Here is a 19,203-nt window from a genome sequence, read left to right as displayed (position 1 = left end):
TATACTCGGCCTTGTCTCAGGATTGTAAGTTGGTGGTTGAAGATATCCCTAGTGGTGTGGGGGCTGTGCTTTGGCAAAGTGGGTGGGGTTATATCCTTCCTGTTTGGCCCTGTCCGGGGGTATCATCGGATGGGGCCACAGTGTCTCCTGACCTTTCCTGTCTCAGCCTCCAGTATTTATGCTGCATTAGTTTATGTGTCGGGGGGCTAGGGTCAGTTTGTTATATCTGGAGTACTTCTCCTGTCTTATCCGGTGTCCTGTGTGAATTTAAGTATGCTCTCTCTAATTCTCTCCTTCTCTCTTTCTTTCTCTCTCTCTCGGAGGACCTGAGCCCTAGGACCATGCCTCAGGACTACCTGGCATGATGACTCCTTGCTGTCCCCAGTCCACCTGGCCGTGCTGCTGCTCTAGTTTCAACTGTTCTGCCTGTGGCTATGGAACCCTGACCTGTTCACCGGACGTGCTACCTGTCCCAGACCTGCTGTTTTCAACTCTCTAGTAGACATACTCAGGTTATTTTCATTAGTGCAAGGTGAGCTGCACACAGTGAACGTCCTACTAGGGCACACCACCTCAATGCTAACACTATTTGGAAAGACAAACACCAGTCTATATAAGGTCCCACGGTTGACAGTGCATGTCAGAACAAAAACCAAGCCATGAGGTTGAAGGAATTGTCCGTAGAGCTCCGAGACAGGATTGTGTCGAGGCACAGATCTGGGGAAGGGTATCCCCAAGAACACAGTGGCCTCCGTTTAATGACAGGAGACAGTTTTATTACTCATCACTGTATTATTTACCAAAAAGTTTCCTGGACATCTTTGAAGTCACGTAGATCACATCATTACGCTCTTTTTTTTTTTTTTTTTTTTTACAAAGCCCTGCTCCACAAGCTTCCGACTTACCTAACTTCACTATTAAGATTTGAAATGACAAGTTATCAAAACCAGTTCACAGGGTTTGTTAACTCTGGAGACTCCTTTGGTGTCTTCAGAGTTAGGTAAATCAAATTTGAGTTTTTCTGCTCCATATCTTTGGAATAATCTAAAAAAAAAAACAGTACACATAGATGCCTTTGTGTCCCTGGGGCAGTTTAGAGTGTGGCCAGAGAAATTTTACAATGAAGAATAAAAAAAAAAAAAAAAAATCTATATAGCGTCATACTTTCCAAAATCAATAATTGACCTTGTCTAACAATTCAGTATACAGGAAGTATCAAAAGTGGGCATTGAATAGCTTTGGGTGTTGGAGTCAGATGTAAAAGACACGATTGCCGTCTTCTTACCAATTTCACTCTCTTTGATCTCAATCTCAGTTGTCATTTTTGGCCAAGGTCAGATTACTTTCCTACAATGTGTATAAGAGTTTGGTGATGGTGTAGCCCCAGTGCTCCTCTTTGATTATGTTTAATGACACAAACTCATCCTTCTCAACCAGATTGTTTGCCACATTTACAAATGACTGTGGAAACGAAAGGAAGGCAGTTAACGCAACAACATCATTTATGAGGGAACAAGGACAATGCATACTGTGATGATGACAATGAGGAACATGAAAACATATACTGTACATACTCCTAGGCCTAGAACATTTTAATATCCTACTCCTAAAAATAGTAATAGCTGAGGGTTGGGATGTGGAATTGGAGAGTAGAATTGCTGGGCGGGGGATAGAATGATGGTAAAAGATACAAGTAGAAAATATAATAGAAAGTACGTTTGAATGACACTAAGGGGCACTGTTGTTACAGCTAATGCCGGTTTGCCTGAGGCTGATGCCGTGCAGGTGTTTGTACACATTAGGCTGACAGCAGAACAGTGGTAGGTCTGATCACCGACAACGATGAGACGGCCTATAGGGAGGAGGTCAGAGCACTGGCAGTGTGGTGGCAGGACAACAACCTCTCCCTCAATGTGAGCAAGACGAAGGAGCTGATCATGGACTACAGGAAAAGGCGGGCCTAACAGGCCCCCATTAACATCGTCAGGGCTGTAGTGGAGCGGGTCGAGAGTTTCAAGTTCCTTGGTGTCCACATCACCAACGAACTATCATGGTCCAAACACACCAAGACAGTCGTGAAGAGGGCACGACAAAACCTTTTCCCCCTCAGGAAACTGAAAAGATTTGGGTCCCCAGATCCTCAAAAGGTTCTACAGCTGCACCACCGAGAGCATCCTGACCGGTTGCATCACCGCCTGGTATGGCAACTGCTCGGCACCTGAGCGTAAGGCGCGAAGGTAGTGCGAACGGCACAGTGCATCACTGGGGCCAAGCTTCCTGCCATCCAGGACCTATATAATAGGCGGTGTCAGAGGAAAGACCATAAAATTGTCAGATTCTCCAGTCACCCAAGTTAAAGACTGTTTTCTCTGCTACCGCAAGGCAAACAGTACCGGAGCGCCAAATCTAGGACCAAAAGGCTCACTGACATGGTACCGGTGCCCCCTGTATATGGTCTTGTTATTGTTATTCTTATTGTGTTACTTTTTATTATTACTTTTTTATCTTAGTCTACTTGGTAAATATTTTCATCTTCTTGAACTGCACTGTTGGTTAAGGGCTTGTAAGTAAGCATTTCACGGTATAGTCTACATTTGTTGTATTCGGCGCATGTGACAAATTAAAGTTTGATTTGATTTTGATGTGCACATACACGGACACACACAGATGTGTTAATAGTGCAATACATGCACTCAAACATACTCAGTTGGCCTTGCTGTTATGATTTTTGTTGTCCTTGATGTTTTTTGCATTGTTGTTTTTTGTTGGTGCATTGGGGTGTGGGGAATGGAATTATTATTATTATTTTTAGTTATTTATTTTGTCTGGGGGGTCACTGTGGGGGGGGGGTCTTTGATAGGTGAGGGGCATCTTTTGGGGAACTGTGGGGGGGATCTTGGAGGGCTGGTGGCCTGGCGGTTGGGAGCTTGGGCCGGTGGCTGATGGACCGCAGGTTTGAGTAAAAAAAGAGTAATAGCAATGCTAGTGGAAATAAAGATTACTCCGAGACTCGCTTTGGTCACGGCCAGTTTGGCGGTTTGATTATTCTCCCTACAGCTCAACAGCGAGGCTGATGGAGAGAGGGCCTTCACATAGGAGATCACATCCACTGAGGACAGCTCTCCTGACATCTGTTTGTCATTCTCCACCAGCAGGCTCTGAGGTAAGGTTGCTGATCTACAATTGGAAGACACAAGTTTTAGTAAGCTCCTAAGAGGAGGAATAGGATGGTCCATTTAAAATTGTGTTCTAAATCTAAAAGCAAAGCTGACAATTTAATAAGCGCATTACAAATGAAAGTTCTTCCCACACAAAATGTTCAGGTCAATGCCTGGAAATCCTGATTGACAAACCTATGTACCAATTGAATACCATATCTATAAAGAAAATACATCTATGCCTTGACAGTGACCATCAGAGGGCAGTGTCCTCCTATAAATGATTTTATAAGTGGTACTACTTCCCTAGTTCATGTTTTGGAGTACCTACATATTCAAGTGTTTTGTTGACACTTTGTGTTATGCACACAATGTTGTCATGGTAATTTTTCTGGGGATGCTCTGGAAAACATATGAATCAACATACTAATTTGACAGTCGACCAGAGTAACCTCAAAACTGCAGTTTTTAAAAATTATATCACCAGGACATACTAAATTTGTTACATATTTAAGTTTTAAAAGATAATTATGATAACACTCCTCACAATTTGTTTATTAACTCTCAGAAAATATTTTATATTATACGGTAACCTCAAATAATTAGCATATTGTATCCTCCCATTTCCCTCAAAACCTTTATTTTCAAAACGTGGAGGGGTGAATTGATAGTTCATGCAGATTTGCATCCAAATGCTTACTTTTACATATTATTCCATTCTTCCATTCCATTCTTAGTGCCTCAAGTAGAGAAAAAATATATTTGGCAGCTGCAAAAGAAAGATCCATTTGTATTGTGGCAACGTGAAAATGGTCCACAGATTTGGCCGTTCTTGCATTCAAAGTAAAAAGCAAAACAGGGTGTTTTTTTGGGGGAAATGAAAGACTTAAACAGCCTGGTTCTGGTAGTGTTCCAGTCCTCCCTGTCATAATTAGCAACAGAGGACACGGAATGCATATTTTGTCCCGTGGTGCGGTTAATTTATGTTCCTTTAACTCCCCTGAATAACTCTGTAAATCCAGCAGCTATCCATGTCGAGATTGGTTTATTGAATCTAAGATCTCCAAAAAATAATTTGTTCATATTCAATGATTTTATTATTTCCAGTGACATTGATATTTTCATGTTAAATGAGACGTGTCTTAAAACCGAGGATTTTAGTTCTCTAAATTAAACTATCCCTCCAGCCTTTTCTTATCTACAGGAGTCCAGACCGTCTGGCCACGGTGGTTGGGTAACCGTCATTCATAGAGACAAGTTTATATGTAGCCCTGTGTCATGTTGTGAATTTTCCTCATTTGAGAGCCTTGTCTTTAGCTTGAAGAAGAAACAGCCCGCATTGTATATTCTTGTGTTCCACCCTCCTATACCTAATATTTTGTTAATTGCAGAATTGTCTGACCTGATTTCTTTGGTTACTCCTAAATATGACAGGGTTGTTATTCTTAGAGATCTAAACAATGTGTTGCCTAAACAATGCTACCAGCTGGGGAGTTTATTAACCTTTTAGAATCCTTTAACTCTGTGCTACATGCCACAGGGCTTACACACAACAAAGGCCATTCTCTTGATCTCATGCTGTCCTATAGTCTGAATATTGATAACTTGAAAATCATTGATGTGTGTGTCTCTGACCATCTCAGTATTGTTTTTCAAATGCTTTCTCCTCTACCTCCTAAAAATGCGTCTGTCCCCCACTCGCTCTCGCATCATTAACTCGACAACTGCTAGTACATTTATGAATGCTTTTCTATCCCCTACCACTGATGCTGTTCTTTGTCTTCACAACGATGATTTGTTGAACAGTTTCAATTACATATGTCAGGCTACTTTAGATTCAGTGGCACCAGTTAAAACTAAGAATAGATTGTCTGCCAGTATCTCACCCTGGTTAAATGACCACACTTGTGCTTTAAAAAGTTAACTTAGAAAGGCTGAATGTAAATTGAAGGCCTGCAAACTGATGATCTGATGACAAATTACAATGACATGCTCGCATTCCCTGATCTCTGTGAACAGTTTTTACGATTCTTTACAGAAAATATCGAAAATATTCGATCCCAAATTGACAGTAAGCTGCCCCATACCAGCATTTCTGGTCAGGAGGCACTTGAGGCAACTACACCGTAAACTCCAAAGTATTTTTAACTGAAATACTTCTTGTAAGTTGAACTCAAAATCAATGAGAAGTAATAATTACTTGAAATGTTTATGTGGTACGGACTCAAAATGAAATGAGAAGTCACAGGGCCTCCCGGGTGGCGCAGTGGTCTAGGGCACTGCATCGCAGTGCTAACTGCGCCACCAGAGTCTCTGGGTTCGCGCCCAGGCTCTGTCGCAGCCGGCCGCGACCGGGAGGTCCGTGGGGCGACGCACAATTGGCATAGCGTCGTCCGGGTTAGGGAGGGTTTGGCCGGTAGGGATATCCTTGTCTCATCGCGCTCCAGCGACTCCTGTGGCGGGCCGGGCGCAGTGCGCGCTAACCAAGGGGGCCAGGTACACGGTGTTTCCTCCGACACATTGGTGCGGCTGGCTTCCGGGTTGGAGGCGCACTGTGTTAAGAAGCAGTGCGGCTTGGTTGGGTTGTGCTTCGGAGGACGCATGGCTTTCGACCTTCGTCTCTCCCGAGCCCGTACGGGAGTTGTAGCGATGAGACAAGATAGTAATTACTAGCGATTGGATACCACGAAAATTGGGGAGAAAATGGGATAACATTTTAAAAAAAGAAAAAAAAAAGAAAAAGAAATGAGAAGTCACATCAACTCTATTTTTTAAAGTTATGATAACAAATGAACTTTTTTACCCAGCATGCTCTACTGCAGGTCGTTTTTAATATATGTGCTTTTGCATGTACATTGAGTGATTGATTGAATAATATTATGCTGCACAAAGATACATAACAAATCCAATCATTTAGTTAGTGTGGAAGGACCACCAGAGGGCAGGCTGGGCTCACAGATGGTAGCCCAACAAGGCATGGGAGACAAGGTAACCAGAGGCAATTAAGCACAGCTGACACTACTAATGAAATATTCTCCTTCCCCTATAAGAGAGAGTATGGAACCAGCAGAAGGGGGGAAGAACTATCTCTGGAAGATGGCCACCGAGACAGAGGAGCGATCTATGAAGAACCATTAAGACGGTGACAATCCCGTGACTTTTGTTGTAGTTTAAAGACAATCGTATTGTGTTCCTGTTTGATCTGGAGAAGAAGATGTATGTTTTTTTCCTTTGGAGATTTTCATTGATTATGTTGGAGTGTTTGTGTTGACCAAATGCCCTCAATATAGAACTTTGTTCAATCAAGAAAACCTACTCCTGACTCGTTTGTTCCACCTTCCCGCTTTAGAGTGACGCCCAATTACTTGGTCCGCTCACATTAGATTCTTTGCACCTGTTACTGAAATGGTTGTTCCAGTTTAAATGTCTTAGGCAGTGTCCTCACACTGTTCCTAACCCTGGCCTCATTATGGATGCAGGTTACGGGTGAATAACAATTCAAACTGTTTTATATCCTGACTCTGGCTGGATTCCAATAGGAATATATATCACTTTGCAAGCCAGCATAAAGTGACTTGCATGTAGGGTTGCAAAATTCTGGTGCATTTTCCAAGTTTTCTAGAAATCCCGGATGGGACATTCCTGGAAATCCTCCAAAAATGTAGTTTTTTTTAACCAATGAATTTTGGGAAAACTGGAATTGTGCAACCCTACTTGCAGGCCTGTTGTGGCCTGTAAAACCATGAGTTTCAGGCCACAGAATTTGTGTAAATTTAGGCCTCAAAATAAGGCCTGATGAGATATGTAAGGTATAAAAACCATCATAAAGAGTTTAATTTTAATATTTGCCTAGCAACTCACTTGGTGAAGGCCACAGGATGGAAAATGAATATATTTTGTTCGATTCTAGCTTGAAATATACTTATTCATCTTACCATACCAGAACTTATTGATTACTTTACATGTATAAGGCATGTATATGACGGGGTCAATGAAGGGTAGATAGGGACTGGGTGTATGGAAAGTTACTAAGTGCAGAAAGTTCATACTCTGTTCCATGTTTCTAACGAGGGAGGCGAAGGGAAATAGTTAGTCTCTGATAAGGCAGGCCAGCTGAGGAAATAGGGAGGAGCGAGGAATGCGTCTCGAGGTCAAGTCAACAGATGAAGTGAGAAGAAACCTCTGGGAGGGGGGCCAGAAAGGGCCACCACAACGACTCTCCTACTACAGTCCTATCTCACACATATACTTCCACGCCCACAAAGGTTCTAGTATCAGGCAGGGCTATGACTACACCAGTGAGAGGAACCAATTAAGTTCCTGCCTAGCAACAGAGATGTATTGGCTGTCTAGATGGGCTACCAAGTGGCGCAGCGGTCTCAGGCACTGCAACTCAGTGCTAGAGGTGTCACTACAGACCCTAGTTCGTGTCACTACACACCCTGGTATCACAACCGGCTGTGATTGGGAGTCCCATAGGACGGCGCACAATTGGCCCAGTGTCGTCCGTGTTAGAATTTGTTCTTACCTGACTTGCCTAGTTAAATAAATAAAAAATGTATAAGGAGTTCACCACGCCTATTAGATGGTTATAAATATACTGTACGTACTAGTGTAATCATGCCTTGTCTTTACAGCTGTATGACCCAGTGGGTGAATAAAATTGGTTTAAGCTTTTTCTAGTCGGCCATTTTAGTTTTTACTCTGTTTGTTCAGGAACTAACTATTTCATTATTTTATTTAACCTTAGTTATTACCAGGCAAGTCAATTAAGAACAAATACTTATTTACAATGATGGCCTACCAAAAGGAAAAAGGCCCCCTGCGGGCAACAGGGCTGAGATAAAACATGAAAAAGTAGGAGAAAACACACATCACAACAAGAGAGACACCACAACACTACATAAAGAGAGACCTAAGACAACAACACAGCATGGCTGCAACACATGACAACACAGCATGGTATCAACACAACATGACAACAACGTGGTAGCAACACAACATGGCAGCAGCACAACATGGTAGCAGCACAAATGTGGTGCCAACATTGTTAGGCACAGACAACAGCACAAAGAACAAAAAGTTAGAGACAACAATACATCACACGAAGCAGCCACAAATGTCAGTAAGAGTATCCATGATTGAGTCTTTGAATGTAGAGAGGGAAATAAAACTGTCCAGTTTGTATCTGTATTTATTACGGTTCCCCATTAGCTGGTGCCAAGGCAGCAGCTACTCTTCCTGGGGTCCAGCAACATTAAGGCAGTTATATACAATTTAAAATATTACATTTCATAACCCTTTTCACAACACATTGTGTTCCCTCAGGCCACTACTCTACTACGACATATCTACAATACAAAATCCATGTGTACGTGTATGTAGAATGCTTGTCTTATCATGTGTATGTGTGTCTGTGCCTGTGTGTATGTGTATTCACAGTCCCCGCTCTTCCTTAAGCTTCCTTTATATTCACGATTTTAGAAAAATTAGTTTTTTAAGCAATTGATGGCTCATTTAAGTATGAATAACTTTTTTAAAATCCAGTCTGGCTTCCGATCACTTTGCAGCATGGACACTAACTCATTGCAAGTCAGTAATTACATTCTGTTTGTATTTATTAGGGATCCCCATTCTTCCTGGGTTCCAAACACATTAAGGCACTTACATCATACATAAAACAAAATATAAAACAGCACATCATATAACATTATTACACCGCTACATATCTACAATACCACCATACAACAATATTACAATGTACATGTGTGTAGAGTGCGTGTGCTAGCGTTTGTGTGTGTATGCGTGTGTTTGTGCCTGTGTGTGTGTCTCTTCACAGTACCTGCTGTACCATTTTTATCTTTTTTTATATAATTCTTCTGCTTGCATCAGTTAACTGATGTGGAATAGAGTTTCATGTAGCCATGGTTCTATGTAGTACTGTTTGCCTCCCATAGTCTGTTCTTGACTTGGGGATTTTGAAGAGACCTTTGGTGGCATGTCTTGTGGTGTATTCATGCGTGTCCGAGCTGTGTGCTAGTAGTTTAAACAGATTCAGCATTCAGCATGTCAACACTTCGTACAAAAACAAGTAGTGATGAAGTCAAGCTCTCCTCCACTTTGAGCCATGAGTGATTTACATGCATACTATTATTGTTAGCTCTATGTGTACATTTTAGGGCCAGCCGTGTTAAACTGTTCTGAGCCAATTGTAATTTTCAGAGGTTCCTCTTTCTGGCACCTGACCACAGGACTGAACAGTAATCCAGGTGTGACAAAACTAGTGCCTGTAGGATCTGCCTTGTTGATAGTGTTGTTATGCCTTGTTGACGCTTTATAATGGACAGACATATTCTCCTATCTTAGGTATTGTTGTGTCAACATGTTTTTAAAATGACAGTTTACAGTCCAGGGTTACTCCAAGTGGTTTAGTCACCTCTTGCTCAATTTCCACAGTATTTATTACAATATTTAGTTGAGGTTTAGGGTTTAGTGAATGTAATTGTCCCAAATACAATGCTTTTAGTTTTGAAATATTCAGGACTAATGTATTCCTTGCCACCCATTCTGAAACTAACTGCAGCTCTTTGTTAAGTGTTGGAGTGACTTCACTCGCTGTAGTAGCTGACGTGTATAGTGTTGAGTCATCTGCATACATAGACACACTGGTTTTAATCAAAGCCAGTGCCATGTCATTAGTAAAGATTGAAAAAAGTAAGTGGCCTAGACAGGTGTTTCTACCTGGATTATGTTGGAGAGGCTTCCGTTAAAGAAGACCCTCGGTGTTCTGTTAGACAGGTAAGTCTTTATCCATACTATAGCAGGGGGTGTAAAGCCATAACGCATACTGTACGTTTTTCCAGCAGCAGACTATGATCAATGTCAAAAGCCGCACTGAAGTCTAACACAGCCCCCACAATCTTTTTATCTTACATTTCTCAGCCAATCATTTGAGTAAGTGCTGTGCTTGCTGAATGTCCTTTCCTGTTAGCGTGCTGAAAGCCTGTTGTCAATTTGTTTACTGTAAAATGCCTAGTTAAATAAAGTTTACATTTATCTGGTAAAACACAATTTTTTCCAAAAGTTTACTGAGGGTAATTGGTCGGCTATTAGAGCCAGTAAATGGGTCTTTACTATTCTTTGGTAGCGGAATGAGTTTTGCTTCTGTAACGCTCGTCGTTGGAATGAGGTGAGGACCAAAGCGCAGCGTGGTAAGTGTTCATCATTATATTTATTAAACATAGAACACGAAACAAAATAACAAAGGAGAACGAAACGCAACAGTTCTGTAAGGTGACATCCACTACACAGAAAATAATCACCCACAAAACACAATGAAACAGGCTACCTAAATATGGCTCCCAATCAGAGACAACGACTGACACCTGCCTCTGATTGAGAACCATACTAGGCCAAACACATAGAAAAGGACAATAGAACAAAACATAGAAAAAACAACATAGAATGCCCACCCCAACTCACGCCCTGACCAAACTAAAATAAAGACATAACAAAGGAACTAAGGTCAGAACGTGACAGCTTCCCTCCAGGCCTGAGGGCACACACTTTCTAGTAGACTTAGATTGAAGATATGACAAATAGGAGTGGCAATATCGTCCGCTATAATTCTCAGTAATTTTCCAAACAAGTTGTCAGATCCGGGTGGTTTGTCATTGTTGATAGACAATTTTTTCACCTTTTCCACACTCACTTTACAGAATTCGAAATTACAGTTCTTGTCTTTCATCATTTAGTCAGGTATACTTGGATGTGTAAGTTTCAGACTGATCCAGTGAAGCATTGCATTGCTGCACAAAATGTTGTATCATGTCTGCCCAAATGTGCCGAATTGGTCAATTGATACATTTTCAAGTACATAAATAGAGAGAACATACAAAAATGATATGGTAATAAAAAAAATTTTTACACACTCCCAGGAAGGTCACACATGATGGAAAATGAGCTTCCCTACAGAAAAGACACTAACCTTCATACATCTAGATGGATGTGGGTGTGGGGTCAGAAACAGCAGGGGTTCAAACTTTAGAATCCAGTTCCTACATTTGATTATAAAAATTGATTTTATCAAACAACTATGCTACATTTTATCTCTGGGACCCTCAGGATGACAAATCAGAGCAAGATTACTGAATGTACAGAAAGTACAATAACTGTAACGTCCTGACCAGAGTTCTTATGTGTTTTGCTTGTTTAGTGTTGGTCAGGACGTGAGCTGGGTGGGAATTCTATGTTGTGTGTCTAGTTCGTCTGTTTCTATGTTCAGCCTGATATGGTTCTCAATCAGAGACAGCTGTCAATCGTTGTCCCTGATTGAGAATCATATATAGGTGGCATGTTTTGTGTTGGGGATTGTGGGTGGTTGTTTCCTGTCTCTGTGTTTGTGTTCTGCACCAGCTAGGACTGTGACGGTATGTTCTTTTGTTATTTTGTATAGTGTTTTTGTTTTGTCTAATTAAATTCATTATGTCAAATTACCACGCTGCACATTGGTCCTCTGATCCTTCTCGCCTCTCCTCGTCTGAGGAGGAGGACGAAGTAGACTGCCGTTACAATAACTCCCTCACATGCACCACTAATCATAGAATGGAATGTGGCTGTTTGTTTTTATCACCAAGATATCAATCAATTGTCAGTTCACGCTATTTCTAGCAAAACCATATGCCGAGATTAGATGCAGGGTGCTAGAGTGGAGGCAAGAAAACACAGCATTAGTAGGACAGAAATATCTTACAGTTTGTCAAGTACTGTAAATAATTGTGAAATATCCAGCAAATTAGGTAAATATGTAATTTTTCAAGTCACAGCACTCTCCTCAAACAATAGCATGGTATTTCTTCACTGTAATAGCTACTGTAATTGGACAGTGCAGTTAGATTAACTTTTTATGGCTGCAGGGGCAGTATTGAGTAACCAGATAAAAGGTGCCCATTTCAAACGGCCTCGTACTCAATTCTTGCTCGTACAATATGCATATTATTATTACTATTGGATAGAAAACACTCTAGTTTCTAAAACCGTTTGAATTATATCTGTGAGTCAAACAACTCATTTGGCACAAACTTCCTGACCAGGAAGTGGAAAGTCTGAAATCGATGCTCTGTTCTACTTCCTGCCTATACATGGGCATGATACGTAAGAGTCTACGTGCACTTCATAGACCTTCCCCTGGATGTCAAGAGGCTGTGAGAGAAGAAATTTAGTGTTTATCTTGGTCTGAAGTTGAATACAAGCTCTTTGTATGACGTGTCCCTCATATCCGGTACTCTTGGGAGCGCGAGGTGGACAGTGGGATTGCCTTCTGTTTAGCTGCCGTTATGGACGACCAATATCTCCGGCTTTGATTTTATTTGATACATGTGACCATATCATCGTAAAGTATGTTTTTTCAATATAGTTTAATCAGATTATTGAAATTTTTTCTGGAGTTTTGCTGTGTTCCGTTCTCTGACTTTGTTGACGATGGAGAGATCTGTGCCACTTGGCTAGTGCGCGTGCTAATTGAAGAGGGAAAGTTGCCGTTCTAAATCCAAACAACGACTGTTCTGGACAAAGGACCCCTTGTCCAACATTCTGATGGAAGATCAGCAAAAGTAAGAAACATTTTATGATGCTATTTCATATATCTGTCGTACATGTGAACTCGTCGTGGGCGCCCAACGTTTGGGTACTCTAGCTATACCGAAGCTGCATATCGTAATGAAGTTATTTTTAGAATTCTAACACTGCGATTTCATTAAGAACTAATGGATCTATCATTTCCTATACAACATGTATTTTTTAGTTATGTTTATGAATAGCTATTTGGTCAGAATATGTGTCAGAAAAAGTGTCAGGAAAAATCCGGACGTAGTGGGAAAAAGTAGCAAAGTTAGCACAATGTGTAACCATTGATTTCAGCTCTAAATATGCACATTTTCGAACAAAACATAAGTGTATGTATAACCTGATGTTATAGGACTGTCATCTGAGGAAGAAAATCAAGGTTAGTCAAAAATTATATATCTTTTGCTTGTTTGTTACGATCGCTTACTTTTGCTACTGGGAAATTGCTTGTGTTTTTGGCTATTGTGGTAAGCTAATATAACGCTATATTGTGTTTTCGCTGTAAAACACTTGATAAATCGGAAATATTGGCTGGAATCACAAGATGCCTGTATTTCAATTGCTGTACACTATGTATTTTTCAGAAATGTTTTATGATGAGTATTTAGTTATTTGGCGTTGGTGTCTGTAATTATTCTGTCTGCTTTCGGTGCAATTTCTGATTGTAGCTGCAATGTAAACTATGATTTATACCTGAAATATGCACATTTTTCGAACAAAACATAGATTTATTGTATAACATGTTATAAGACTGTCATCTGATGAAGTTGTTTGTTGGTTAGTTTGGTTGGTTCTTGGTTAGTTAGGTTGGCTTTGTGCATGCTACCTGTGCTGTGAAAAATGTCTGTCCTTTTTTGTATTTGGTGGTGAGCTAACATAAATATACGTGCTGTTTTCGCTGTAAAACATTTTAAAAATCGGACATGTTGGCTGGATTCACAAGATGTGTACCTTTCATATGCTGTATTGGACTTGTTAACCTGTTTGGCGTGCAAGCCCGACGTCGGTACACTTATGACAACAGCCAGCTCAAAGTGCAAGCCTCTCCCCTTTTTCCTCCAAACATAATGATGGTGATTATGGCTAAAGAGTTCTATTTTTGTTTCATCAGACCAGAGGACATGTCTCCAAAAAGTACGATCTTTGTCCCCATGTGCAGTTGCAAACCGTAGTCTGGCTTTTTTATGGCGGGCTAGGAGCAGTGGCTTCTTCCTTGCTGAGAAGCCTTTCAGGTTATGTCGATAGGACTCGTTTTACTAGGGATATAGATACTTTTGAACATGTTTCCTCCAGCATCTTCACAAGGTCCTTCGCTGTGTTTCAAGGATTGATTTGGACTTTTTGGACCAAAGTACGTTCATCTCTAGGATGAACAAAGCCACTGGCTCCAGGTCAGCTATAGGTCTTTGCTAGGTAAAGCCCCGCCTAATCTCAGCTCACTGGTCACCATAGCAGCACCCAGCAGTAGCACGCGCTCCAGCAGTTCCTTCTTTGGCCGCCTTTCCTTCCAGTTCTCTGCTGCCAATGACTGGAACGAATTGCAAAAATCACTGAAGCTGGAGACTCATATCTCCCTCGCTAACTTTAAGCACCAGCTGTCAGAGCAGCTTACAGATCATTGCACCTGTACATAGCCCACCTGTAAATAGCCCATCCAACTACCTAATCCCCATATTTTTTTTTTCTTCTCCTTTGCACCCCAGTATCTCTACTTGCACATTCATCTTCTGCACATCTATCACTCCAGTGTTTAATTGCTAAATTGTAATTACTTCGCCACTACATCCTATTTATTGCATTATCTCCCTAATCTTACCTCATTTGCACACACTGTATATAGACTTTTCAGTTGTGTTATTGACTGTACATTTGTTTATTCCATGTGTAACTCCGTGTTGTTGTTTGTGTCGCACTGCTTTGCGTCTCCTTCCTGAGCGGTATGGCGGCTGCGTGGTCCCATGGTGTTTATACTTGCGTACTATTGTTTGTACAGATGAATATGGAACCTTCATGAATTTGGAAATTGCTCCCAAGGATGAACTAGACTTGTGGAGGTCTACAATGTTTTTTCGGAGGTCTTGGCTGATTTCTTTTGATTTTTGCCATGATGTCAAGCAAAGAGGCACTGAGTTTGAAGGTACATCCACAGGTATACCTCCAATTGACTCAAATTATGTAAATTAGTCTAACAGAAGTTTCTAAAGTCATGACATCATTTTCTGTAATAGTCCAAGCTGTTTAAAGGCACAGTCAACTTAGTGTATCTGACCCACTGGAATTGTGATACAGTGTGATACATATGTGAAATAATCTGTCTGTAAACAATTATTGGAAAATGTATGTTGTGTCATGCACAAAGTAGATGTCCTAAACGACTTGCCAAAACAATAGTTTGTTAACAAGAAATTTGTGGAGTGGTTGAAAAACACGTTTTTATGACTCCAACCTAAGTGTATGTAAACTTCCGACTTCAGCTGTATTATTCAGATACTGACTGTTAGCACTTGGTGGTCTCTGGCAGTTTTCAACGAGAATGGTCTTCAGGTGAGGCAGATTAACCTGTAGCCATATTACTTCAAACGTATTGAACATGAGATCCCCTCTAAGCTTTACAGGAATGTGGTTCTGAATATAGACCGCAACACCGCCCCCATTGGCATTTCTGTCTCTTCTGTAGATCTTATAAACATGTATTGCTACCAAAGTATCATCAAAGGTATTATCTAAGTGAGTTTTAAAGACAGTCAGAATATGAATGTCACCTGTTGCTAACAAGTTATTGATTTCATGAACCTTGTTTCTTAGGCTACATATGTTAACTTATGGCTGCAAGGCAAAGTGTTGAGTAGCCAGTGAAATCGTGCCCATTTCAAACGGCCTCCTACTCAAATCTTGCTCGTACAATATGAATATTATTATTCTTTTTGGATAGAAAACACTTTCTAGTTTCTAAAACAGTTGGAATTATTTCTCTGAGTGAAACAGAAGTCCTTCTGCAGCACTTTTCCTGACCAGGAAGTGAAATGTCAGAAATCGATGCTCTTTTCAACTTGATGCCTATACATGGTCTTGACACTTAGGAGTCTACTGACACTCTATACGCCTTCCTATTGGTGTAAAGAGGATGTCAGAGAAGAAATTTTTGTGCTAATCTTGTTCTGTGGTGGAAAAAAACCTATTTCTTTGACGTGACCGTCCACTTCCGGTACTCTGAAGGAAGTGGGATTGACTTCTGTTTTGCCTTCGTAACGAACGGCTAACATCTCCGGCTCGAATTTTTTTTGGATATATGTGACCATATCATCGTAATGTATGTTTTTTCAATATAGTTTAATCAGATTATTGAAACTTTATTCGGGAGTTTTGCCGTGTTCCGTCCTCTGACTGTTTACGTTGGAGAAATTTGTGCCACTCGGCTAGTGCCAATGCTAATTGAAGAGGGAAATTTGCCATTCTGAATCCAAACAACGACTCATCTGGACAGAGGACACCTTCTTCAACATTCTGATGAAAGATCAGCAAAAGTAAGACCCATTTTATGATGTTATTTCATATATCTGTCGTGCATGTGAACTGGCTGTGGGCGCCCAATTATTTCTGTCTATTGTAGCTACGCTAATATAGCGATACATTTTGTTTTCGCTGTAAAACATTTAATAAATCGGAAATATTGTTTGGAATCACAAGATGCCTGTCTTTCAATTGCTGCAGACTATGTATTTTTCAGAAATGTTTTATGATGAGTAATTAGCTATTTGACGTTGGTGTCTGTAAATATTATGGCTGCTTTCGGTGCAATTTCGGATTGTAGCTGAAATGTAAACTATGGTTTATACATGAAATATGCAAATTTTTCGAACAAAACATATGCTATACAATAAATATGTTATCAGACTGTCATCTGATGAATTTGTTTCTTGGTTAGTGGCTATTTATATCTTTATTTGGTCGAATTTGTGATAGCACCTGATGGAGTAAGAAACTGATGGAGTTAGAAAAGTTGTGTCTTTTGCTAACGTGGTTAGCTAATAGATTTACATATTTTGTCTTCCCTGTAAAACATTTTAAAAATCGGACATGTTGGCTTGATTCACAAGATGTGCACCTTTCATCTGGTGTCTTGGACTTGTTAATGTGTGAAAGTTAAATATTAAAAAAATATATCTTTTGAATTTCGCGCCCTGCACTTGAGCTGGATGTTGTCATAAGTGTACCGGTGTCGGGCTGCCCCCGTAAAAGGTTAATGAGGCTATTTTAGACACTTTTCTGCAAGGCTTGAATGTTTGTATTGTTTTACTAGGAAGCTTATCAGAAGTAGACATGCTCATGTTATTCATATTTGAGCTGATAGTGCAGGGTGAGCTGCACACAGTGGACTTCCTTCTAGGGCACACCACCTCAGTGCTAACTGTATGACTCTGGTTCATAGGCACGCAATTACTGCATACAATTGCTGTATGGTCAACAGAGGCATTAAGGGCATTTAGAGGGTCATAAATTAACCTGTTTGGGCTGCAGGGGGAGTATTGAGTAGCCAGATAAAAGGTGCCCATTTCAAACGGCCTCGTACTCAATTCTTGCTCGTACAATATGCATATTATTATTACTATTGGATAGAAAACACTCTCGTTTCTAAAACCGTTTGAATTATTTCTCTGAGTCAAACAGAACTCATTTGGCACAAACTTCCTGACCAGGAAGTGGAAAGTCTGAAATCGATGCTCTGTTCTACTTCCTGCCTATACATGGGCATGATACGTAAGAGTCTACGTGCACTTCATAGACCTTCCCCTGGATGTCAAGAGGCTGTGAGAGAAGAAATTTCGTGTTTATCTTGGTCTGAATTGGAATACAAGCTCTTTGTATGACGTGTCCCTCATTTCCGGTATTCTTGGGAGCGCGAGGTGGACAGTGGGATTGCCTTCTGTTTAGCTGCCGTTATGGACGACTACTATCTCCGGCTCTGATTTTATTTGATACATGTGACCATATCATCGTAAAGTATGTTTTTTCAATATAGTTTAATCAGATTATTGAAATTTTTTCGGGAGTTTTGCCGTGTTCCGTTCTCTGACTTTGTTGACGTTGGAGAGATCCGTGCCACTTGGCTAGTGCGCGTGCTAAATGAAGAGGGAAAGTTGCCGTTCTAAATCCAAACAACGACTGTTCTGGACAAAGGACACCTTGTCCAACATTCTGATGGAAGATCAGCAAAAGTAAGAAATATTTTATGATGCTATTTCATATATCTGTCGTAGATGTGAACTGGTCGTCGGCGCCCAAGTGTTTCTGGCTATTGTGCTAAGCTAATATAACGCTACATTTTGTTTTCGCTGTAAAACACTTAATAAATCGGAAATATTGGCTGGAATCACAAGATGCCTGTCTTTCATTTGCTGTACACTATGTATTTTTCAGAAATGTTTTATGATGAGTAATTAGGTATTTGACGTTGGTGTCTGTAAGTTTTATGGCTGCTTTCGGTGCAATTTCTGATTGTAGCTGCAATGTAAACTATGATTTATACCTGAAATATGCAAATTTTTCTAACAAAACATATGCTATACAATAAATATGTTATCAGACTCATCTGATGAAGTTGTTTCTTGGTTAGTGGCTATTTATATCTTTATTTGGTCGAATTTGTGATAGCTACTGATGGAGTAAAAAAAGTGGTGTCTTTTGCTAACGTGGTTAGCTAATAGATTTACATATTGTGTCTTCCCTGTAAAACATTTTAAAAATCGGACATGTTGGCTGGATTCACAAGATGTGTACCTTTCATATGCTGTATTGGACTTGTTAATGTGTGAAAGTTAAATATTTAAAAAAAAAATATTTTGAATTTCGCGCTCTGCACTTGAGCTGGCTGTTGTCATAAGTGTACCGGCGTCGTGCTGCAGCCATAAGAAGTTAAGTTACTTACATTGTGTCTGCCATCGCCCCTGGGATAATGTACATTTTCTGCAGCATTATGACAACTCAGCAAAACAAGGGTAGGGATTGTTTCGCAACAAAGCATCCTTCACTCATGCTGCCAAACATACCCTCGTAAAACTGACCGTCCTACCGATCCCCGACTTCGGCGATGTCATTTACAAAATATCCCCCAAGACTGTATCCAATTTGTGGAGTAGAGTTTATCACAGTGCCATCCGTTTTGTCACCAAAGCCCCATATACTACCCACCACTGTGACCTGTACGCTCTCGTTGGCTGGCCCTCGCTTCATACTCGTCGACAAACCCACTGGCTGCAGGTCATCGACAAGTCTCTGATAGGTAAGGCCCCGCCTTATCTCAGCTCACTGGTCACCATAGCAGCACCCACCCGTAGCACACGCTCCAGCAGGTATATCTCTCTAGTCTCCCCCAAAGCCAATACTTTGGCCGCCTTTCCTTCCAGTTCTCTGCTGACAATGA

At 40.7% G+C, this 19,203-nt stretch overlaps 1 long non-coding RNA gene across 1 annotated transcript; it reads left to right on the top strand.

The window, feature by feature from the left end:
* The first annotated feature begins 455 nt into the window (after positions 1-455).
* Positions 456-6,236, top strand: LOC120054583. Its single transcript, XR_005477619.1, has 3 exons — positions 456-532; positions 3,058-3,163; positions 6,209-6,236. It is a non-coding gene; the product is annotated as an uncharacterized LOC120054583 (long non-coding RNA).
* Positions 6,237-19,203: the final 12,967 nt, after the last annotated feature.

Source organism: Salvelinus namaycush, chromosome 10, assembly GCF_016432855.1.
Source record: "Salvelinus namaycush isolate Seneca chromosome 10, SaNama_1.0, whole genome shotgun sequence".
NCBI lineage: Eukaryota > Metazoa > Chordata > Actinopteri > Salmoniformes > Salmonidae > Salvelinus > Salvelinus namaycush.
Note: the sequence above shows the minus strand (reverse complement) of the source record. Positions and strands in the feature narration are given on the sequence as shown.